General features: G+C 34.5%; 1 pseudogene across 1 annotated transcript in view; it reads left to right on the top strand.

Annotated features, from left to right (window-relative positions):
- Positions 1-6319: 6319 nt before the first annotated feature.
- The window catches only part of LOC143223249 (microtubule-associated serine/threonine-protein kinase 3-like), a 122582-nt pseudogene continuing 102142 nt past the window's right edge, over positions 6320-26759 (top strand). The window contains exon 1 of the transcript XR_013012786.1: positions 6320-6496. The product of XR_013012786.1 is annotated as a microtubule-associated serine/threonine-protein kinase 3-like (transcript). The remainder of the gene's footprint in view (positions 6497-26759) is intronic.

Below are 26759 nucleotides of genomic sequence, written 5' to 3' on the forward strand. Positions count from 1 at the left end.
ATTTTTATTCTGTAACATTGTACATTAATCATCAAATAAGCTGATATTAAGTGCTAATAGAACTTGCAAATAAACAGTTTTTGTTTATATTTTGTCAGTATCTTATTCTGTGACTCTAGCATGTTAAATATCCTCATTCACACACAGGCCCAGCATGGCCCGTTGGTTAGGTCGTTCGACTCTTAATCGGAAGGTCACGGGTTAGAATCCCCATCACTCCAAGTATGCTCGCCCTTTCAGCCGAGGGAGCGTTATAAAGTTATAAAAATCACCCTATTCATTGGTAAACGAGAAGCATAAGAATTGGCGATAGATAGGTGGTGACGACTAGCTGCCTTTCCTCTAATCTTACACTGCTAAATTAGGGACAGCTAGCGCAGATAGCCCTCGTGTAGCTTTAGGCGAAATTCAAAAAACAAACAAGCTGACACTTCCCTTATCATCGGTAAATTATCTTGCCCCTGGATTCATTAACACCAAACTTCTCACCAAATGAAATAATAGAAATAAAAAAAAAACAATAAAATTTTGATATAGTGTGTGTTTTTCGTATAGCAAAGCCACAAAGGGCTATCTGCTCAGCCCACCGAGGGGAATCGAACCCCTGATTTTAGCGTTGTAAATCCGGAGACATACCGCAGTACTAGCAGGGGGCTTTTGATATAGAAAAGAGGTTAAGGTAGAGAGTCATTCAAGAATTACACATTGTTGATACTTGCATGTTGTTACGTATTATAATTTATCTAGGACGAGTTTCCTTTTTATTTTGTTACGTACGTAACGCATTACTATTTTAATTTTAACTCAGGAATTAATTAAATTCCATATGCATGGAGTTTATTATGTTTGTCAACAAGATTTATGCAAATAATATTCTTTCTCAATTTAGATATTATTTACTATGCATATAATAATACAATTTATAATAATTATTTATATATAAACATTTTTGAAACTTACTAACAATATTAGGTCTTCTATCTTGTCTGGAAACGGAAATTTTATCGATGGTCCAGCTCGATTTAATTAATTAAATTAATTTTATGTTTATACATAGTTACATTTCTCTTGATGGGAAAGCTAGCTGGATCTCTCCTTGGTTGGCCTCACGCGATTTATAAGCTCACTTTTCACTGATGTCAGGCCCGGCATGGCCAGGTGGGTTAAGGCGTTCGAATCGTAATCTGAGGGTCGCAGTTTCGAATCTCGGTCGCACCAAACATGCTATCCCTTTCACCCGTGGGAGCGTTATAATGTGACAGTCAATCCCACTATTCGTTGGTAAAAGAGTAGCCCCAGATTTGGCGGTGGATGGTAATGACAAGCTGCCTTCCCTCTAGTGTTACACCGCTAAATTAAGGACGGCTAGCGCAGATAGCCCTCGTGTAGCTTTGCGCGAAATTCCAAACTAAAGAAAACAAAAACAATTCACTGATGTCCGAAGTTAATTCATTGAAGTTTGTAATGTTAGAAATCAATAAACGTTCCTGGTCAAATATCTGTAGTTTTTCAAAGCGTTTATTACAATTATAGCTTCTGAGGCTTGTAGTGTAATGAGTTCAGCGACAAAACCATGTTCTAATACTGTCTCTCGGTGTCTTACGAAAGCTAGCTTTTATACTCATTAAGCAAAATTTTCGAAAGTTCAACAATATTCGAAGATATGCTAGTGTTTTCGTAAAATATATATTCTTGATTCTTACACTCTCGAATCTTCTAAAATTGTAAATAACAAGCAGGACTTGCGAAAATACATTTAACAATTTACATTACATGTATTAAACTGAAAAATGTCCATGTAAATGTTCAACACCTTCGTTGCACAGTATTGATCAACACGTTATATTGTGTAATACTTATGGTTCACTGTACATTAAGCTATTCATGCTGTAATTCAACTTTCTCTTCTTTGTTCCATGCTCTAGTCTAGTACTTTTTATACGCCAAACAAGCACGCTATTAAATGATCTGAGGGGTTTACCACGTATCAACTCTTAGTGAGTTAGTTGGTTAATATGAACAACTCAAACCACCACATTCTGTCCTCCTTACATAAAAAAATGTTTAATTTCAGGATCACTAGGAGATTGTTAATATTTCTATGGTAATTCAGTGTTTTTTGTTTTGTTGTTTTTGGATGGTAATTGTTGCACATCTAATGAGAGTATTTTAGGAAATAATAATAACTTTTAAATAATTCAAGCTACTACATAAGTTATACATTTTAAGTGATTCCGTTTCGTATTTGAAAACAGTGGAAATTATATATATGTATTCATGTAATACAGGGCGTGGTAAATGTCAGCATTTGGTATAATTCAATGTATATGCCAGAAGGTGAAGGCTATTACAGTTTAAATACACACGTGCTGCATAAGCCAATTGCTAGAATGTTTAATTCAGTTTGACTTAATATTTATTTTACATTAATTTCAATCGAAGTAGAGCCTAACTAATAATGCGTAAGAACGTATGTTCAATAGAGTCTATGTAAGTGCCCGGCATGGCCTAGCGCGTAAGGCGTGCGACTCGTAATCTGAGGGTCGCGGGTTCGCGCCCGCGTCGCGCTAAACATGCTCGCCCTCCCAGCCGTGGGGGCGTATAATGTGACGGTCAATCCCACTATTCGTTGGTAAAGAGTAGCCCAAGAGTTGGCGGTGGGTGGTGATGACTAGCTGCCTTCCCTCTAGTCTTACACTGCTAGATTAGGGACGGCTAGCACAGATAGCCCTCGAGTAGCTTTGTGCGAAATTTCCAAACAAACAAACTATGTAAGTATACTAAGGAGTATTTGATAACTGTGATAATTTTGAACGCTTATTTGTTTACAGGCCCAATACAGGCAACAACTGCCAAGGACGTCAAATACGCTCCAATATGATTAGGGTTACTAAAGTTAAGTTCTGTCTGAGTATTGAAATAAAAAGGTTAAATCATGACAAGCTTCAATTCTATTTACTGTATTGAAAAACACACCTTCTAAAATTTTTTATGCTTAAAATTATTTACAATTTTGTTTTCATTCTTCGCAGAATTAACTGAAACTTTATCTGTCAATTTCATATTTTTCTGACTAATAATCAAGTCACGTCCATTAATTTGCTGTGAGATATCGAAACCCACTTTGTAACGCTATAATCCTTCAGTCTTTTTGTTGAAATATTAGCGGGGTGGGGGTATGTTCGTAGAAGACAATCGCTTGACTGTTCGTAATCGAAAGTGTTACGTCTGTAATTTATGACGGACTATTCTCCGATTTATTATATTTGTTTGGAATTATGCACAAAGTTATACAGTGCCAAAGATAGTGCTCTGCCCACCACGGGTATCGAAACCTAGTTTCTAAGTGTGCGAGTCTTGCAGACATACCGTTGCACCACTGCGGGTGCAGTTTTCTATCTTATGTATGTTATATATTACGGTTTCAAATAGCCGGAAATATTAATTTTGATTTAGAAATTAACTAAATGTCGATATATATTAAATTTATGATACTTACCAACAAGATTCATACACGCAATTTTTCTTTTCTTAAGACAAATATATTTTAATATACAAAAAACAACGGAATTGATGATAATTAATGTTAAATAAAAAACATAGTTATTGATAATCTTCAAAATTTCGTAAAGATACACAAACTGTACTTAAAGTTATAGTATAAAAAAATAAAAATTCGGTAATGGTTACAAGGTCGGTCCCTGGGACCAACCCGTGGTATGAGATAGATAGTACATTTCTATAAAATGATGCTATATATATGCACTGTATGTGTAAATATATATGCAAAAACGGCTCGTTTGGGTTGAGAAAACATTTTACATAGAAGAGCGAACAACGTTTCGACTTTCTTCGGTCATCTTGAACCTAAGAAGGTCGAAACGTTGTTCGCTCTTCTATGTAAAATATTTTCTCAACCAAAACGAGCCGTTTTTGTATATATATTTCTCTACAAGTGGGTTTTTCGACATCACTGTATGTGTAAATGTTTCGAATGAGAGCTTTCAATATATATATATGTATATTCATATCTTGCATTTTCACAGAAACATTGTACTATACTATTACATCTGAGGATGATTTACAAGATATAAATACATATATTATAAATATTAAATAAAGAAATAAAAAAGCTTCTCATTTCAAACTAAACCTATTTCCTAACACCGTGATATTTAGGTTTACAAGACCGAGTTGAATAATATTTATCGTGGCGACAAATTTAGTTCATTCTATATGAGGAAAAAACCACTGGCGGCCTAGCATGGCCAGGTGCTTAAAGCACTCAACTTGCAATCCTAAGATCGCAGGTTTGAATCCCAGTTACACCAAACATGCTCACTCTTTCAGTCGTGAGGGCGTTATAATGTGACGTACAATCTCACTATTCGTTGGTAAAAGAGTAACCCAAGAGTTGGCGGTGGTTGTTGATAACTAGCTGTCTTCCCTTTAATCTTGCATTGTTAAACTAGGGACGGCTAGCGCAGATAGCTCTCGTGTAGCTTTGCGCGAAATTCAAAAATAAACAAACAAACCCTACCGACCCTGCGATAAGTCCGCACACTTATAACGCTAGGAACCAGGTTTCCATATTTGTAATGGACACACTACATGTAGTCCATTATATAGGTTTGCCCTTAACTACAGAGTAAAATATATCAAGAGTGCTGGAATAATTATAAAAAATATTCACCTACATGACTTTATTATTTGATTATTTGGTGTTGTCTTTATTAAATATATGTATATCCTTGTTCTGAAAAAAATAGTGTTTTATTGTACTAATGGACTTTTTTTTTCATTTATAGCTTGTTTTGCAATATGCCAATCTTGAGACTGTTATTTCACTCGTTTATAAAATTTTTGGCGTAGCACAGACGGTAAAAGATACTTGTCAGATAGAACTAGGTATCACTTTCCTCTTCCTTCTTCCAGGGCAACAATTTTTTATGTGAATCTTTCTTGTGATTAAATTGCAGTTTGTTTATTCCATTTTTCTATCAAAAAACAAACTAATTTTTTTCATGTAGTGATTTCTGTTGTTCGCCAGATTGGTTTGAATTATTCGGTGAAAATAATGCAAATTTTAACGTTCTTATGACAACTCAGCGCTTCGTTTCGTCAACTTCAGGTTCACACGTCGGCTTACTTAACTTTTTTTATTCATGAGTTTAAATGTAAATTCACAGTTTATAAGAAGTTTAATACAACAATTCCACTTCTTGCTAACATCTTCTATATTGCTCGTATTTTGATGTCATGAACGCAAGCTAAAAATTTATACAACTAAAATTAGTAATTAGCTGGCTGGCTGTAATAAACAAGGGACTAATTAAAGTTAACAATTCAATAATTAATAATTATTTACTCAAGCGTAACTTATATTTTTTTCGTGCTGAAATCAACTTCTATATTATCATTAAGCCACGCCATTTATCAAGTGACGTGCAAACACCTCTTGTCCAACATCAATGCAAACATCTAAATCATATATAATATATGAATAAGGTACAATATTATATTTAACGTACAAGTTTTTGAAGCAAGTTCACGCGTTTAAACCAAAAATTAAAAAAAGTTATAGGTACCTGAAATAATTATGTTTCCATTTTTTATTAGTTTTTGAGTCGATGATCAGTTATTTAACGAAGTGGTCCACCTTAGCAAAATGTAACTGGTCGAAATCTTAGAGACTGATTAGTAGAGCAGTTAATTATTAATGAGTGTATTGAACTGCTTCAGAGAAAAAGGTTACTGGTGATGAGTTTTAGGCTTAAGTTTTGTAGCAAGAGTTTGATTATCTTTTTAATTATTGGTGTTTTTATTATTATTATTTATTTTTGCAACGTTATTTGAGAAAGCTTCGAAACAAGTATATCGATCTCATTTGACCTTCAGAGATGAGAATTTTTCCATGATTAGTCACATTTTAGTAAATCTGACAACAGATAGAGTTTTATGGTGAAATCACCCCTAGAATGATGGTGATTTTATTCTTGTAATCTGATGTCATTTGGTGATAGCACTGTCTCGAATCTGTAAAACAAAGATACGAATAATAGTTACTTCGTGTTTCGAAAGAAATGACAATCTGTATTCTGAAAGCGTAATTTTCGTTAAAAATACAGTATTTTAATTTTCCTTATAGCTACTGAACTGAAATATTGTCAAATGGTAAAAAGCAGAGAGGAAAGTCAGCATTTACTCATTTCACCCGCATGACCGTGGATGGCGCCAAATGTTTAGTTCTTACTTCCTAAGCCTATCATATTGTCGTTGCGTTCAGTTGACACGCACAGCGCGTCTGCTTTAGAGCGTTGAGCCTCACCATTGATAAAATAGTTCGGCAATGGTTTGTCGTGTGAAAAGGTGATCCTGATCATGTGCGGCATGATGTGAATAGAGAAACGAATAAATGAATTACTGCAAATTCATTTTGAGTAAAGACATAGATGGCGCTATTTCAACGTACTTAGTTGTGAGACATCTAGTTGTGGTAAGGAATATTTTTTTTGTAATATTTGGCTTTATTGACTCTCAGTTTGCATTACACTGAACTTAAAACGGGACAAAATGCTTCAGTAAATGGGATCATGTGTTACAGTGAAGATAATTAGCATTCTTGCACTACGTTTTATCTTGTTTCTTTATAATTATTCCCCCCATAAAAAGTAGTTCTTAGCATTTACCTGTCTTGCATACAGACATAATGTAATAACTATTGTTGTTTTAGTTTTTAATATATCAGATATTTCTTCTTGACAGATCTGTGACTGGTAGAAAATATGTTCAGTAATTCGTAACTGTTGTAACATTGTATTCTAATGATTTGTGAATGGTGAATAAAATATCTATCGCTTTTTTTTTCTAAGCATAAATGCATTCTTAGTTATAATGGGGTCTTCCTTGAGTAGAACATTGCATTTTATAATAATTGCACTTACAATTAATTATAATTTAAGTACTATGACAGTACTTAAAACATAATATATATATATATATATAAAATAATATATAAAATGGTGTTAAATAGTTTCGAGTTTTTGCTTGCTTAGGGTACTTATTTAGAAAATTTGTTCTGAGTTATTTCTACTGAAAGCTGATTATCCTGTCAGAATAATTAACTGCATGACTGAGTGAAACAGCAGGAAGCAGCGGGAAGTATTGATCGAGGCTTAGCTTCAACAAACTTCCCTAGTTATTCAAAACCGTGACTATATAACAATGTTATAGATGTATACATTAAACAATTATAAATATATTATAATTGAACAATAATAACGTACGCGCATACATTTCGAACAGTAGTACGGATAGATAGATGTATTAGAAATAATTGTGGAAGCAGTGAGTAAAATACGTATTAAATTATATATTACGGAGTTGTTTGTAACCTTTTGTTGCATAAAAATAAAACAATGCTCATAATAATATTGTTGAGATTAGAATGTGGTTATATGGAAATAGAATTTCTACCAAAATACTTGGCTGACTTGTGTGGAATAATTCAGGAGACTTAGAACAACATCCTATGTTTTCATAAAAACAAAATTAAATGCTTTGTTTAAAACAACTTTATTGTTTTGTATTTTCTATAATAATGCACTGTACTACTGATACATTGACTATCCAATTGCAGTTACTCATTCTTGCCAACTCCTATGTGACATTATGGTTTGATTTGTTTTGAATTTGGCACATTCGTGGTAGCCGTCCCTAATTTTGTAATGTAAGACTAGAGGAAAGGTAGCTGGTCATTACCACTCATCGCCAATTCTTGGGCTACTTTTTTACTAATGAATAGGAGAAGTGGACCGTCACTTTTTTCGACCCCACGGCTAAACGGCGAGGATGTGTGGTGCGACGGGTATTCGAACCCGCGACCCTCAGATGATAAGTCGAGTGCCTTAACCAGTTGACCATGCTTAGCCCGTGATATTATGTATCATCTGTTGTTTCCGTAAATAATTCCAAAACAAGATAAGTGATGCTTATGCGGTCTAAATGTTTGGGATATTCATATAGATTTATACATACGCATGATACAGGATAGCTCTTATATAGAATATCATTTGTGATAGTGGTAAGCCGATTATCATATAATTACCTGTTATTTTTAATGCGTGAACATTTATACGAAAAGAAGCACGCTTTAAGTTAGTACATATGCACTCGTGACCTCAAACATGTGACCTTAATGTAATATAGAATAAAATTAAATGTAACATCCTGAAATTAATTTTGTGCTAACATGCTATCGCTTTCGGAAGTGAACTTTCTATTTTCTCGGATGAATTCCTTTTTAATTCATTCCAATAGAATTTGTTTTGTTTTGAATTTCGCGCAAAGCTACACGAGGACTATCTGCACTAGCCGTCCCTAATTTAGTAATATAAGACTAGAGGGAAAGCATCCAGTTATCACCACCCACCGCCAACTCTTGGGCTACTCTTTTGCCAACGAATAGTGAAACTGATCGTCGCACTATAACGCTCCCACGGCTGAATGGACGAGCATATTTGGTGTGACGGAGTTTCGAACCTGCGACCCTCAGATTACGAGTCGAAGCCCGAACTACCTATTCATGCTGGGCCTTAGGTCCTACCTTCAGGAAGTTTTTGCATATTAGGTTTCTTTTTTGATTAATTTATCAAACGTTCGATCCACCAGTATGTTAACGTTAACTCCATTTGCCATATAAAGTAGTTTGATATTTACATATAAGGACTGAATGAGCGTTGTATGTTTGGGGAAAAGAAGAATTGGGTTGAACACTCAGCGTTGTTGAAATTCAAACATTTATATTTCAAATGCCATGCGGTGAAATGTTATAAATTCTAAGGATGTGTGTGTGTGTTTTGTTATAGCTAAGCCACATCGAGTCCAGCGTTCCCCTGATTTTAGCGTTGTAAATCCGTAGACTTAACGTTGTACCAGCGTGGGACGAGGATATATAAAGTTATTTATAGAAAGTGAATAATTCATGCTTGCTGAAAGTTAATTAGCTTAGACTTGTGTTAATACATATTGCATTTGTATACGGTTAGTATGATCTATTTTTCTACAAGCTTTGTATGTCGAAATTTCGACACAACTAAGCGTAGTTGTTATTCCCTTCTATCAGTTTATTTTTTGATATATAATCATATCTGATGTTTAGCTCTGTGACTCTCATTGCTTGATACATTCGTAGTGAATCGGTATTTTTAACTTCTACATCGCTTTATGCGCACGCAGACTAATCGGCCAGATCAGAGACCCCGGGGATTCAGGTAGGTATAACTAATGCACTGACCAGAAGAAATTCTAATAAAAAAAAAGGTGGCCAGCCAGAAGCGTGTATTTCCACAGAAAGTTGTTCGGATCTTTGGACAGAATAACGGACGTGACTATCACTTTCTATAGGTATGCAGAAGACTAGTACAATGTGAGTCAGGCGTGGCGTAGAAACTGTCGTGTCTGGCTATGAATCGATGGTCTAGAGTTCGAAACGTGATGTAGAGGGATATGCTTTGTATAACGTTTGTTTTAATATATTTGTTTCAGTGTCATGCATGTAACGTATATTGTTAAATGTGTATTACGAATGTTCCGCCTCTTCTCTACATTTGTAGAAAATTCTCGAGAGTAAGAATCGACAATGTACGATGTGTGTGTGTGTGTAAAATAATTGTGAATGCCAGTTCAATTTTTAGGAATCTCGCCTAATGAGTACGAAAGGCAGTCATCGCAATACGTGAAGAGACAGTTTTACGGAAACTGTTAGTTTGCTGGAGTAAGTATAATACAAGCTTCGGAAGCTTATTAATCGGAAAACTACAGATATCTGACCAGGATCTTTAATAGATTTCGAACATTACAAACTTTAGTAAATTATCTTCGGACGTTAGTATTTCTTCGAGAAAATTAGATATTTTCGTCGAAAAAACACTCACATGTGAAAAAGCTAATTTCTTTTCCGTTTAAAGAAGTGTACCTGTGTATCAACATAGAATTAATTCGTTCTCCATGAACCGTCGATAAACTATTCAGTTTTGTACCAGATAAAAGATTCACTATATTTTGCCAGCTTCTAAAACTTTTGTGCATAAATTATTATTTCTAATAATCGTATCATGAATGTTACTGTCGTTTGTACATCAAAATACATTTATGTTACGAAAGAAAATTGTGTGTATTAATCTTCTTAACAAACATCATAAATTTGATACATATCAACATTCAATCGACTTATAAATTAAAATTTAAATTTCTAGTTATTTGAAATCATAATACGTAACAGAAAAATACGGAGACTCGTTCGAGATAAATTATAATACGTAACAAATATAAAAACCATATTTGGAACCATCTTGAAATAAGTTAGCAACGTCAACGTTAGCTCAACATATCTCTCATTAGCCTTGACTTTAGGAGTCAAGCTTATGATATTCGAGCAATGATGTGTGAAAGTTGTTCGTGAAAGTATTTTCAGATGTTTTGATAACACTAGCCTATGACAAAAAATAAACAAGGAATACATTATATATATTTTTCAACATCTAAAAGACTGACAGTTTATTTATTTATCTGTCCATATCCATCGTGACCAGTATATAAGCAGCAGATATAAGGGAAGAAAAAATTAAAGGACGGTCATATTAAATTATGGTTTTCGAAATGAAGTAACTTATTTACTGAACGTTTCGTGTGTGTGTATCAGAAGAAACGAACATAACTTACGTTCACACAGAGTCTAAGTGGTGCTAAGTACGTGTTAAAATTATTATACAATTTTAGTAAATGTATTTATCTTGGAAAATTTCATTTGAAGTTACTTATCATTACGTATCATTCAGTATCATCTACATGTATTAAATTTTTCCGGTTTTGAAAACTAAAATGAAAAAAAAATATTACTTGTGTCACTCATGATGGACTACAAAGTACAATCTGTAGTTTTATTAGTCATACATTACAAGTATGTGTTTTGAATAAGACATTCTGTTCGTTGTTATAGATAACTGCTTAGCAGTAGCTCTGAAATTATTGTTCATATAAATATATACAAACTGCTCTTAATTCATTCATAATTTCATCGAATTCTTTCTAACGAAAAAACTTACTGTTAGAAAATTAGAATTGTGTCTGTAAACCACAGTGTGCCTCCAAGTGGATGGTCTGAAAACTGACAACGTTAATAACTGGGTTTTGTTACTTGTAATGGTCACAGTACAGAAAGTACATTCCATAACTTTGCGCCCAACAAACAAACAAAACAGTCGTATTGTAGTAAAAGGAGAGAGACAGGATATCAATTCTGGCGTTTCACGTTGTTCGACTTTTCCCAGCAATGAAATGTTCCACTTTAGATATGTGTAGGTTATCAGGATGAGACCTTGTTGTGTCAGGAAATACGTGGTTGTTTCTCTTCATGTTGTAACAATGACGTCATCATAGAAACGCTTTATGTTCTGCATCAAGGGACATTTCTGACACTAGGGTATCAGTAGATATCAGTTTTAATGTAAATTGCATTTATACAAAAACATTTACTAGAAGAGACGCCTAAATTCTACAATAATTATTACAATTTATAATAAATAGTCTTAAATTATGTGTTAAAAATACTAAACAACAACAACAAAACTTTTATGTACTAGGTCAGGGGTCACCAAACTTTTTTTACAGGAAGCCAGTTTACTTGGGGAATGAGAAGTGCGGGTCACATGATCATTATGTTCAATACTCATAAGCTAGAACGAAAGTTCTCTGTAAATGATTTAACACTTAAGTTTAGGATGCCACATTAGCCATGTTGGAGTAGCATGCAATACACACATATAATAAAAACAAACAGAAATACAACCAACATTTCTATTCACCAAAAGATTATCAAAGAAGGTGACATTAGCAAAAACAATTGTCACATCGCACATAGTGAGTACATATCTGAATTTCACTAAGCCGCAAAAAAAAGTTAGTGAGATTAATGAAATCGGCGTTTGATTTTCAAAATATCTTCAATGTTCGGTTTTAACTTGTTGCATCCAATCATTAGAATTGCTTTCAAATGTTTATTAGTCAACTTTGATCGATGTACCGACTTCACATACTAAATTTTTGAAAATGCTTGTTCACAGACATAAGTTGTTCCAAACACTGATGCCATACCAGATGCGAACTACTTCAGCTTTGGAAAATCATCTTCAGGTATGCAGCTGTAAAATTCAATAAGTTGCCCTTCTCTGTGTTTTGCTTTCAACAAGTCATTTCCTTGCAAATCGATGACCTCCAGCTGAAGTTCCACTGGCACGTCATCAATGACACAATCAAAATGATTCTGAAAAAGGAGAATGTCACTTTTGATTCTGAAAATCTCTCTAAAAATGCTTATTTAAATCACAAATAATCTTTTTCTGAAATTCCAGGTTGACTTCTTCTGTGATTCCAGCATGAAACTCATTGAAACACTGAAAATGAAAGAGGTTTCCTCCTTCCAAAGGTGCTTCTAACAATGACAGCTTTTTCCGAAATCCTTTAATGATTCTATAGAGATCACAGACAAGGTTATTCTTCCCCTGAAGTTTCAACTTCAATTCATTAATTTGGGATGTGATGTCAACCAAAAATGACAACTTTGACAACCAGATTGGATCGGACAGAAGTGGATCGGCTCTGTATTTCTCGATACGAAATATATCTATTTCTCTTCTCAGCTTATAAAAACGAGACAATACTTTACCGCAGCTGAGCCACCTCACTGCCGTGTGATAAGGCAAGTCACAGAAATCCGAATCAATTTCTTCAAGAAATGCCTTGAACTGGCGATGATTAAGTGCATGACCCCGAATCTAAGTCTTTTTCACAGAGTACTTGCTGATGTATGATGCAGTGTATGAACAGAGCGCTTGGGAATTGAATATCTTCCAACTGTTTCCTGATCAGCCTCACCAGACTCTTCTTTATTCCAGCCATGTTTTTTCCTCCATCAACTATTACATCTTTAAGCTGATTCCACTGAAGATTATAGTCTTGCAAAGTTTTATGCACTTCCATGAAAATGTCTTCTCCAATTGTTCTTTCATGCATACTGCAAACTGATGCCAACTCTTCCGTGATCTGAAAGTCCAAACTAACTCCACAAATGAACACGAGAAGTTGTGACGTACTAGAGAGATCAGTCGACTCATCCAGTGCCAGAGAATACCATAGGAAGTTTCTAGCTTTTTGCTATGTTCTCTCCAAGTTCTTCTGCTCTCCGTACAACTGAAGTTGCTGAAAGGCTGATACTTTCAAAGAAATTGGATTTTTCAGGACACAGCTCATTTGCTGCTTCCATCATACACTCTTTGATGAAGCTGCTGTTAGTAAAAGGTTTTTCTCGCTCTGCCATGCACAATTTTGTAACTTGTACGAGGGACAGATTCATTTTCAGCAAACTTTCTCGTGAAGAGATTCTTTTAAGATTCACAAACACGTTTCATGGATTCAAATTTCTCAGAACGGAATTTTGTTGAAAATTTCAAATATGTTGAAAGATGCTTTGCTTCATAGTGACGCCGAAGATTGTACTCTTTCAAAACGGCAACACTTTCGGCGCATATCACACAAGTAGGTTTCTGGTTTTTTTGTTTCCACAAAGAAGTACTTTTCTCCCCATTCTTCATTGAAAGCACGACACTCAGAGTCCACTTTTCTTCTTTTAACAGCAGTCATAACGATGGGTGAAAGAAAATGAAAAACACAGAACACTGTGAGAAAAGTATTGTACTGGTCCAAGAGCACACAAACAAAATATATTGAAACGTACGTTTGCCACGACAATTACCTAAGAACGAGTTACGAAAAGCGCATAACCCGTCTACTAAGAGAAATGGGCTTGCTGAAGTGGTAACCCTAGGCCGCTGAATTTACAAGATGAGTCGATAGGACGAGGGTTAAGTCTGTACTTGTTTTCGAAATCCTAATGATTTCATAGATACGTGCCTCGATATGAATAAACGGGCAGCAAGGACGAAAGAAGAATTTTCCTATTGATTAAAAATGCGCGTGACAGCCTTATTTCTTTTTATCATAACGTCTTGTGTTTGCCAGCTTAAAGTGACCATCGGTGTGATCTATTTTGTCATGACAGTCGGACATTTGATGAAATGTCACTTTTTATTTCCAAGCGGCTAGCTGCTGGCGGGCCGGACAAAATGACCTCGATGGCCGTAGTTTTGTGACCCCTGTACTAGGTCATTGTTTGGGAACTCTAGCTTCTAACAGTGTTTCAGACCTTTCACCCAAGCACACCTGACAGGTTGGGCCAGCGTAGCCAAATACCAAAATATAATTGTAACGTGTAAAGCTTTATACACTCCACCATTGTTATTACGCGTTAGTCTACATAATAGGATATCTCTAATATGATTCTCCCTACACACCAGTCCCTTAACCTTGGCTTTATAAGTTCTTATGATCACGGCTGAGATAGCGGGGAGAGGGAAGAATCGTATCCAAACTTAACATTCAAATGCAGAATTGATTTCCCATCCCCCGAAGCTGAACTAAGTTTTTGTGACAGATAATAATTATTACCTAGTTCATGGAAGTTGCCCACCAGTGGCACAGCGGCATGTCTGTGGACTTGCAATGCAAGTAATCGGGTTTCGATACCGATTACGGGCAGAGCACAAGTAGCCTGCTACGTAGCTTTGTGCTTAACTTCAAACAACCATGGAAGATAATTTATTTTGTTCTATACATTACTTTGAACGCACTTCATGACGAATTATGAACCTTGTAAATTGCTAGGACTTGATTTTCCGTGTATTGTAATTAAAATCGTAAGAACAAACCAAGTTAAAGAGTAAAGGACCATATTTGCAATGTAACTCTTTCTTAAGTTTTCTTTATGTTAGTTTGTTTCAAGGTTAAGTCATCGGTCCACGAAAGCCTAATAGGTAAAGTTGGCAGCAGACTTGCAAATCTGATGTTACGCAACTTTACAAAGAAAAACATTTTGTTATGTGTTTCAAGATGCTTTAGTTGCTTTCGCTTATACGTTTGTTATCCTTGTATTTGGTATTTCTAAAACATTTGGTAACTTTGATAAAATTAATTGAAACTGTTTTTGTAATAACTTGTATACGTTGTTGCACTTTGATTACGACCAGGTGTAAGTAATTTAAGTCATAAGTATAATTTTCTCTATTGTCCGCACACTGGTAGCTCAGCAGCAAACTTATGGGCTTAAGACGCAAAAACAACTAGAGTTAGATACCTGCTAGAAGCACAGTGCAAAAAATCCAAGCTGTTTTTTTATTTAGCAAAAGTATGTGTGTGTTTGTGTGTTTTTCGTATAGCAAAGCCACGTCGGTCTGTCTATTGAGCCCACCGAGGGGAATCGAATCTCTGATTTTAGTGTTGTATATCCGTAAACTTACCGCTGTACTAACGTGTGGATAGCAAAAGTAAAATCAATTATTTGTGCAACATAGTTAGTTGAGCAATTTGCCTATGAAGTATAAAACGAGCAGCATTAGTAATTTTAACTTCTTTTTAACAACCTCTTAGTTAGCGGTTATTTTCAGATTTCGAAGTTTTGAACTCCTCATATTTGTTTTTGTTTTAGGAATTTAGATAATGTCAGTTTCACTGCGGTTTAGTGCTGCTTAATTCATACGGTCTTCACTCACGGTCCTCTTCCATATTTCTATGCAAGCCATATCAAATCATGAAATAAACGTGAAAAAAGTAGATGTCCATACCAAATCACAGGCCTACATACCACTTAAACAATAATAGCTGAGAGAATCTAAGTCCTATGGATATGTAAAATAACTTTGTTTTAGGTTTATATTACTCATAAAAACAAAACATTTCTTAAGATTGCCTGAAAATCCAGACACAGGTTTAATAGAAATAAATCAAACGGGACAGGTTCGTGACCTAAATATCCCTCCTTCTGAACAAAATTTATAGTTACTATAAGCGCTCCTCATATTCAATGTTTGACCAAACTAAGTGGCTTTATTGTTATTATTGTAATGTTTGGATACATGGTACGTAAAACGTTTTTAAATTGAAGTGCAGAAATATGCGATAGATTTAGTTGTTGCCAAACGAAAAGCTACCCAACTGGTTATCTGTGCTGAGCCCACCGTGAATATCGAAACCCAATGTTTAGAGTGAAAAGCCTTCTGATTTTCCACTGAACCACTGAAAGAATAGACAGATTTGTATTATTAGGGTATGAATACACAAAATACCTTTTCATTGATGTATTTTTTTAATATAATCCAAAGATTTGTTTAAAAATCTAACTGGCCCAGCATGGTCAGGTGGGTTAAGGCGTTCGACTCGTAATTCAAGGGTCGCGGGTTCGAATCCTCGTCGCACCGAACATGCTCGCAGTTTCAGCCGTGGGGGCGTTATAATGTAACAGTCAATCCCACTATTAGTTTGGAAAAGAGTAGCCCAAGCGGTCACTGTGAGTGGTTTCTTTTGACCACCTGCCTTTCTTCTTGTCTTACACTGCAAAATTAGGGACGGATAGCGCAGATATACTTCATGCAGCTTTGCGCGAAATTCAAACCACGTTTAGAGTTAGTACTAACTATTTAAACATTGTTTTTAAATGTTTCCATGATACTTAATATTATAGATGTTTTGTTTAAAAAATATAAACACAGTCACAAATAACCAGAAAAAATACTTTTTGGATTATTAGAAATCAAATTCCAGTTTCAGAATATTTAAATAATTGAAATTCTTCAAAAACTGGCAGTTATATTTTTAAATATGACTTTACTATACCATGTACTAAAATAAAGTTAAAAGATTTAATTAGGGTTTTCAATGATTTAATTGATAATTTTATAAATAATAAAATAACTAAACCTTAATTTATAATTTACTAGAATTCATTGTAAAAATATACATACCCCACCATTTTATTTAGAACAGTTATATTGTTTTTAACGAAAACGTGTATAAGCAAATGATGGGTATTCCAATAAGAACGAAATTCCATTCAGATATGGCAGATATGGCCAACCTGTATCTGTTGTTTTATGAAAACTTAATTATGAAGCAGACCTTAAAACCTAACTTATACGTTTACACTTTTCGTTACATAGATTATTTAATATGTATAAATAACATTAATTTTACATCAAACTTATTATATCCAAAAGAAATTACAACAGAAAGAAGGAATAATAATAATGTGGTCAATACTTATTATTTAGATTTCAACATTACTTTTATAGAAAGCACAGTGTGGCTGATTAGTTTTGATAAAAAACAATTTAATTTTCCCATTCTTGGTCTATCCCCTCTTAACAATGTTACTCCATGTATCATGTTAAAATATATTATTATATCTCCACTAAAACAATTTTTAATAGTTTGCAATAATTAGAGTCCGGGATGGCTACGTGGTTAGAGCGCTCGACTCGTTACTTGAGGGTCGCGTGTCCGAATCTTTGTCACACCAAACATGCTCGCCCTTTGAGGCGTGAGGGCGTTATAATGTGACGATCAATCCCACTATTCGTTGGTAAAAGAGTAGCCCAAGTGTTGGCGGTGGGTGGTGATGACTAGCTACCTTCCCTCTAGTCTTACACTGCTTAATTAGGGAAGGCCAGCGCAGGTAGCCCTCGTGTATCTTTGCGCAAAGCTCAAAACAAACCAAACCAATATTATTTAAAAATAAACTGAAGGATACGGGCTATAAATAGAGCCAATTGAAGGAACACATTATTTTTAATAAATACGAAAATATTTTTGAAACTAAACTATCGATTAAGGAAAATATATTATAAGCATAAACAAAAAAAAAAAAAGAAGGAGTTGTCGTCCTTAAGTGACCATGTATTACACTATCTCTACATAGAACGTTGATACCAGTGCTGGAAGATATAGACTAAATATTAGAACATTATTGACAAAGTTGAATCATAACACTCGATCTAACGCTTAACTTGATAATGCTAGGCACAGTCAACTTAAGTAGTGCAATGGTAAGTTTAAAGGTGACCAATCTGTTAATTAGTTACTCACTTATTACATAGTTACATATCAGTTACATAAAATGAAGTCACTCACCCATAAGCCATGAAAAATGTCACCTGTTACATTGTCATCCAAATGCTACACAATCACCTGTATATGATCTTGATACCAATCTCTTACATAGTCACCAAACTGATGTAATGTTAAACATTGTTACATAGCCACCGATATATAACATCACACATTTCTTACATAGAACACCCATCTGTTAAAGCAACTCTCTTTTCTTCCACAGAATTATCCAAAGGTTACTTACTCCACCAACTGGTACTTCAGCACTCATCTCTTACCACTAGTTTGCCACATAATGTTACAATCTATTGCAGTGGAATACTCTATCTGTTATGTAACCACCAAAATGCTACACACTGTCACTCACCTCTTACCTGATCATCTAATATCTAGTTAATAAACTGTCACCTTACCTGATCATCTAATATCTAGTTAACAAACTGTCACCTTACCTGATCATCTAATATCTAGTTAATAAACTGTCACCTTACCTGATCATCTAATATCTAGTTAATAAACTGTTAAGTGGAACCTTATGTAATCATGAACATTTCTCTGTAATGTCACCACCTGATGTATGTCCATCTGTTATATTCTCTTCTTTTGTAATGTCACCACCTGATTATGTCCATCTGTTATATTCTCTTCTTTTGTAATGTCACCACCTGACGTATGTCCATCTGTTATATTCTCTTCTTTTGTAATGTCACCACCTGATGTATATCCATCTGTTATATTCTCTTCTTCTGTAACGTCACCATCTGATGTATGTCCATCTGTTATACTCTCTTCTTTTGTAATGTCACCACCTGATGTATGTCCATCTGTTATATTCTCTTCTTTTGTAATGTCACCACCTGATGTATGTCCATCTGTTATATTCTCTTTTTTGTGTTAATTAGTGAAACTTATCTTTTTTCTTAAAGTTCCAGTACTTTTGAATAAATATTAAGTAATCATGCTAGAGCACTGTGGACAGTAATGTGAAATAAGGATCAATCGAAACAGTCAAATAAAATTGACACTTTATTTGAAGCTTTCTGTTGTTTCTACATGCATATATATACTGTATACACACATACACACAGTTTCGACCAAAATGTTTGTTTTTGTTCTATGCTAATGTTATTGTTTACATATATGGAGCAGTTATTGAGTAAATGTCTGAGATATAACAGTTAAGATAGCGTATAATCGGACAAACATGTAGGAATTGTAACGGATTTTTTATAACATTATTGCATTATTATTATTACGTTTTGTGTAAGCTAAATATATATTTAAAAATTCATGTTAAATGTGTATTGCAAAATTCCCGCCTTTTCACTAGATTTGTAGAAATGTTTCTAGTGTAAGAGTCAACAATATATGTTTTACGAAAGAACTAATGTATTTTCAATATTACTGGGCCAACTAAAGTTGTAAGAGTCAACAATATATGTTTTACGAAAGAACTAACGTATTTTCAATATTACTGGGCCAACTAAAGTTTCTGGACCTTTTGCCTATACGCTTATAAACCGATGCACCAAGAGACACTACATATTCAGTGATGTTGAGCAAACCCACTTGTAGAGAAATATATATGTAAAAACGGCTAGTTTGGGTTGACGATGACCGAAGAAGGTCGAAACGTTGTTCACTCATCTATGTAAAAAAAAAAAAAATTCTCAACCCAAACGAGCCGTTTTTACATATATAGACACTACATATTGTTAGTTTGCTACAGTTGGTATAGTATAAACCACGGAAGCTTTCAATGTGACTGACGCTTATTAATCGGGAAACTACAAATACTTGGCCAACAACGTTTGTAGATTTTAAGCATTACACACCATTTGACTTCAGCGGATTATTATTGGGCACTAGTATTTCTACAAAGATATTTTATAACTTCCGCTGTTAGAAACTCTCTCGTAATAAGCGAGAGATAGCTAGCTACCCATTAAGTGGGCTGTATTGATATCAACTCGAAATTAATTCGTTTATCGTGAGTCGTCGATAAAATATTCAGTTTCAAACCAGATAGAAAACTAAACATTATTTGTAAGCTTGTGCAACTTTTATATATAGACTATTTGGAACTAACTGTGTTATTATACGTTGTATTATTGTTTGTGTATTAAAATAAAAGAATTAAAATTGTGTGTATTCATCTTGTTGGCAAATATCATAAATTTGATGCATATCGACATTTAATTAGCTTCTAAGTTCAAATTATAATTTAACTCAGTATTAGCTTATTTTCAATAGTAGTACATAACTTAGAAAATTGGAGGTTCGTCCGAGTTAAATTATAATACATACAGAGTTGTTATCCTGGTCTGTGTAAGTTGTTTTTAGCATTCATTCGTTAAAACCCACATACAGACCTGTTATGTATAATGGATATGCTTATAGTGTAATCTTTTTCCTTTTTCAAGCGGATTAATGCTTTGTTCAGACAATATTTCTGTACATGATGTACATGGCGTCAAATTGTTCGACTATCCAAAATTAATATGAAGTAAACAGACATTGCCAAAACGGTAAGGTAACCCTAGTTTATTGCATCCAGAATCTTGAAACGTCATCAGACTAAAAAAACATTGTTCCAGAAAAGCACACTGGTAGACGCCAAAAAACGACTGTCTAAAATAACAGTGTTTGATCACTCTAACATGTCAAGATCAAAAGAAGTTTTGCAACACCTCAAAACGGGAATGGCATGAACATCTTAATTCCAGATAATCCAGAAGAACAGTGAATATAAGACTGGTTAAACAAGGCTATTTTGCAAGAAGAACTATCTGTAAACCGATATTAACCAGGATTCACTGTCGTCACGGTTGTACTTGGACAAAATAGTATGCCAAATTACAGTTACGACACTGGATACGTGTCATCTTTCCAGATAAGTGCTGTTTCTGGTTCGTTATAGCTGGTGGTAAGATTTGTGTTCGTCTGGAGAACAGATGAAGGAAGATTTTTTTTCCACAGAGAACATGCAGGACTTGGAGCAGTACATTTTTGGATAGCTATTCATCATGGCAGGAAAAATGTTCTTCACATTAATCGGGAAAACATCAATGGTACCTACTGCAGACATCATATTGAGATTATATTTCTGCCATATGCTAGGGCAAGGTTTGAAAATAGCTTTGTGTTCCAGGATGACAATACCACTGCTCACAATGTATGTATTCTACAGGATTATCTCGATCAGAAGAACGTCACAAGATTGCTATGGCCATTAAAGTTTCCAAACTATAATCCCGTTGAGAATTTTAGGACAGAATTGAGTCGGAAAATTAATAACTATAGCCCTAAACCAGCTGTTTTAGATGAGTTGCAGTGCATTATAGTGACAAGTTAGAACGAAACCACGGTTCATTATATCAATAACCTCATCGATAGCATGCCTCATCGTCTTTCGCGGTTATTAGAGTATGACCAAACAAATACTGAATGCTTCATATGAACTGGTAGTTAGCTACAATAATATGGTGTTATATTTTGTCACTATGTACGTTTTAATAAATTTTTGTTGTGATAGGTGAAATGCTGAATTACATATCTATCTATAGGTGTCTGATAGAATTGTTTGCTGTTCTAATAAATCGTTTATGATGTCCATGGAACCTGACTTATCATGCAAATTATAAATATAGATACTTACTATAATATCCATTTTTCAATTAGACAGCGCTAAGTGTATTTGAATATATTCTATTTTAATAATAGTGAACTTATTTGTTACAAAATATGTAAACATTTTGGCAAAGACCATATATTATGTGTGTGTGAGTGCACATGTGTGTATACTTTTTTAAGTTGTAACTGTGAACGTAATAATTCTTCCTTTTCAATAGTAGTCCACTGCTGGTACAGCGGTAAGTATACGCATTTACAACGCTGCACATCAGGGGTTCGATTCCCCTCGGTGGACTCAGCAGATAGCTCGCTGTGGTTTGCTATAAGGAAAATAGACACTTCAACAGTAATTAAAGAAACACGTTCGATAATGAACTCATATACTTGAATATCTTCAGTTTATTATTATCAAAGTATCATATGCGGTTACAATTCTTTCCTTCCATTTGTACACCATGGTTTCTCAGTAACAGTTACCAGCTAAAATATTGATCATCATCAACAGTAATCGCAGTGTTTTAACATACAAACTTTTGCTTCAGTGAAAAGAGCTGAATGCTGTCAACCTTTGAATGTTTCGTGAATGCAGAGATAAGTTTCTGAATGGCGGTTCTGTTGTGACACTTATGAAAATGGAACTCTTGCAGTTGTGCGTTTTAATTGAATAACCCGAAACTGCACCTTTATCTATGATGCTTAATTAGACAAAGTTTAAATGATCGTTAATATATAAGAAACTACAGGATTACTATTTTGAATTGCATGCAAACAACTAACTTGCCGACAGAGTGTGAACATTGAACACTGCGCTACTTTTTAAAGTCTGAAGCTATAGTATCCAATTAACCCAACACCAGGGGATTATACCCGGCATGTTTTAGTACAAAGCTGTACTCGTTAAAATGTTAGATAGAACGTGTGCAAGTTTTCTCAAATGACGCCATTTCACGCTCTTATATTTAAATGAGTATTGTCCATAATTAGTCATGCATTAGTTATAGTGTGTAGATACACATAAAGATATTTCATTAGTGGAATAAATATAAAACTCACACTTGTTTAATATTCTTTAGTTACCGATGCCCTAGCTATAAAGTGAGTGAGCTTAATAGGTATTAAATGGATAAGCTCAGAAAATAGAAGACTAGACTTAAGAGAGTTAACAGAAAGCTAGATTTAAACTGTCAATCCAAAAATAAAAGGAACCAAATTTTCAGGCCTCATTTCACTGTATTTCTATTAAATCATGCACAAAATATTAATCGATCATGGGAAGTTTTGCTTAGTCAGATATCGTATAAAATATGAAACAAATTTAGGTGGTAGCATTGTATTTTTTAAAGACTTTTCTTTTTCAGAAATAGATTTCCTTATACATACAATTTTACGATATATAGTTGTGTCTGACTTATTTGATACAAAACAATTTATTACACAACCATTGTTTGTTCACTGAATTTCGCGAAAACTGTTTGAATGTTATCTGAGCTAGCTGTTCCTAATTTAGAAATGATAGACTAAATATAGGTAAGACATCTAGTGATTTGCGTCCACCACAAACTCTTGGCCTACTTTTTACCAACCAATAGTGGGATTGACCATCACTTTATAACTCTCTTATGGTCTAAAGGGTGAGTACGCTCAGCAACAGGTTTCCATTAGATAAGTTGCGTGTCGTGCGTCCTAATCACCAGGCAATGACAGGCCGTTGCAGTGCCACAGATGAGAAATCGTTAATGTCATCAAGGAAAAAAAAGACAGTACATGGGACAAAACATACAACTGTAAAATACATATGTTAACAGAATTCAATATACTTTTATTTGTATGAATAAAACATGAATTCAAAACGATTTCCGTGCTATAAATTTTTATGTATACGTTCTACAACGCGAGACATTTCTTTTAGCGGCATAAAAATGGTACTATACCTGTATTGTACGGAAATTCGGGTGAAGTTTTAAAAACCATTAAAACAGACTAAATACTACAAATATGTTACAACAGCTTTTACTGTCTTGTTTTCCATCATTAACACGCATGGGTTGATGGATTGTTTTATTGAAATTAAGCACAAAGCTACACAATGGGCATCTATGCTTTGCCTACCATGGGAATGAAAACCCTGTTTCTAGCTGTGTGAGACCCGACATTTGTCAGGTAATTAGAGCGCTCAACTCTTTTCAATACAACGAGTAAGATACACAATAGCACAATGTTGTCATTATTACATGACGACTGGTTTCGATTTCAACTTTAGTTACTTTCGTTTCATTTATTTGCAAAGTATTTCACATAAACAACACTTAATAAGAAATTTCTTACAAATAAAAATCCCACTAAATATAATTTATTTGAGATTTTTCAAGTTATTTAGATCTAAAAATATGCATGCGAAGTTCTTCGAAAATCATACGCTTGTCATTCAGTGAACATTGGTCCTACAGGGCCAGACGGTTAAGGCGCTCGACTAGTAATTTGAGGATCGCGTATTCGAATCCCCGTCACACCAAACATGCTCGACCTTTTAGCCATAGAGGCGTTATAAGTTACGTTCAATCCCACTATTTGTTGGTAAAAGAGTAGCCCAAGAATTGGTGGTGGGTGGTGATAACTAGCTGCCGTCCCTGTAGTTTTACACTGTTAAATTAAGCGACTAGCGCACATAGCCCTCGTGTTGCTTTGCGTTAAATTCAAATTAAACAAAATATTCCAGCGGTGTGAGTTCGCAGACATGCCGCTGTGCCACTAGGGGAGCAACATGCATGAGATAATTAGTTCTTGTACTAGCCTAAGAATTCAGTGTCAGTGTTTTCACACTTGTATAGTAATCAGTGGTAAGAGGTGCAAAGAATTGTCTCAAACTTACTATCCAACACATTTTCTAACTCGGTAAAACGTGTGGCGCGCGCTTTACAAAATTTACAGTTTATGTGCATAACTAAGGTATTATTATTATCATTTTTTGTTTACTACATTCTTAAATAGAGGATGTTTATTTCACTATTCCAAATTTTACTGTGTCACCACATTTGGTTATAAAATACTCATTTCCACCGCTACAGTTAGAGTGTTTTTCTTATAACAAAGCCACATCGAGCTATCTGCTGAGTCCACCGAAGGGAATCGAACCACTGATTTTTGCGTTGTAAATCCGTAGAGTTGGACGCTACAATTAGCAAAATTTTTCATCCCATTATATGTAAAAACTTAATACGTAATTAATTTAAGGTGTTATTACACATATAAATTGTCAATACCACTAGGGAACATAACATATATTTTGTACATATTTAATGATATTGTCAAACTGTTTGTTTACTTCGTCATTATGCACAAAGCCACGCAAAAGACTATCGATTTCTAGCAGTGTAAGTCCGTATACATACCACTGGGGGCTTGTCAAGCTGCAATTTTATTCTTCATTGTCTTTGTGAAACCACCTGGTTATAAAGGTTTCGTTAATTTCACATGTATTTTTGTATTGTGTGAAGATCATGATTTACAACTGTGTTATGAGAACCTTACCAATTCTTCAAACACACGTGCAACAATTAACACTAACGTATTCGGTCTATGTACGTTTGTTGGAAATGTTGATCAGTTATTTTTTCTTACCTGTTCTAAAATCCTTGTAAGTTACACACAACAATTATAAATAAAATTTGAAATATTTTAGTTATGTTACAAAAGAATGTCAACCATATCTTTCAGCTCATTGCTTTGCAGACCAAAACCTGATGCGTAATTGTCTATTTAACCCATCTGCATACGGTCTCTTACAACTTTCTCTTCATTCTCACTTTGAAGCAAAGCACATAATTCAAAGTACTCTATATTGCTCATGAGCTGTGACTACATCCCAGAGAATACAGTTGGATATTTTACTCCAGTAGAAATCCATCAGATGAATGGAAACCGAATAAGTTGTTGTGAACTGGTTTATATGTTTCTGAGACTGAGTCAGATGCCAACAGCTGCCACTGGGCTTCATATCCGTGTTCAGCCGAATAAAAAGTTAGCTAGTGATGTTCACAAAACGATACAAAACAGCTTGATTGAAATGGTGCCAAGAATGTATTTAATGGACCAACAACATCCGTAGCAAATTTTCTTTTACTTTTTGTCCACTTATGGAAGCTGCCATATTGTTTTTTTACATAAACACCGTTATTTGTTTTTTTTGCTACATGAATTATTCAGTTGTAGCGTTTTGTTGAAATTTGTAGAATGTCGAGTGCCTTGATACTTAACTGAGTAATTATGCTCGTCTAGAGATCGTTCATTTTAGGCTAACTGATGTATGGGAACAGGATAATCGTGTATATTGTGCCTTTTGATGTTTACCGTACTGTACAATACTCACGTGTATCATTTCCAGCTGTCAACGGATGCTCAATTGTGGAAACAAACGGAAGTACTTGTAGAAAATGCATTCAGTTCCCATACTTCTACGGTGTGTATTCAGTTTTAATTTTCGTGTGAAATGTATTACAACTTTTACATGACGCGTTTTTCTGGTAACCTTTGTTTCAGTCCTCTACAACAGCTTTCCACTTTAAACCTCGTGTTGTCATTTCAAGTTGCCCGTAAAATTCATAGAAACGTTTTAACTAATGGCTCAATGTGTGATTGTAATATATAGTTATTTAGAATACAATGCAATATCATTTCAAGCTGCCCGTAAAATTCATAGAAACGTTTTGACTAATGGCTCAATGTGTGATTGTAATATATAGTTATTTAGAATACAATGCAATATTTTCGTAATTTGATTAGCTGAATATTAAATATTTTCTACCATAATGGTTTGTTGGCTAAAATGTGGATCTACGGTTCTTTATTCGCGTACTAATACCAGAAAATCAACAAAAAACTCAGTTAATTGGGACAGTAAGTACGTTACAAAGTTAACTGTCAAATCTCATTATTCATCTGCAAAAGAGATGATATTTTATTCCGTACAAAATTGGGAATGGTTCGTGCAGGAATCTCCTGATTAGCTTGGTTCAGATATCTTAAATCAGATGACAAACAATCAAATATACTCTAATTTTATTTACTCTAACTTA

Source organism: Tachypleus tridentatus, chromosome 8 (assembly GCF_004210375.1).
Source record: "Tachypleus tridentatus isolate NWPU-2018 chromosome 8, ASM421037v1, whole genome shotgun sequence".
Classification (NCBI taxonomy): Eukaryota; Metazoa; Arthropoda; class Merostomata; order Xiphosura; family Limulidae; genus Tachypleus; species Tachypleus tridentatus.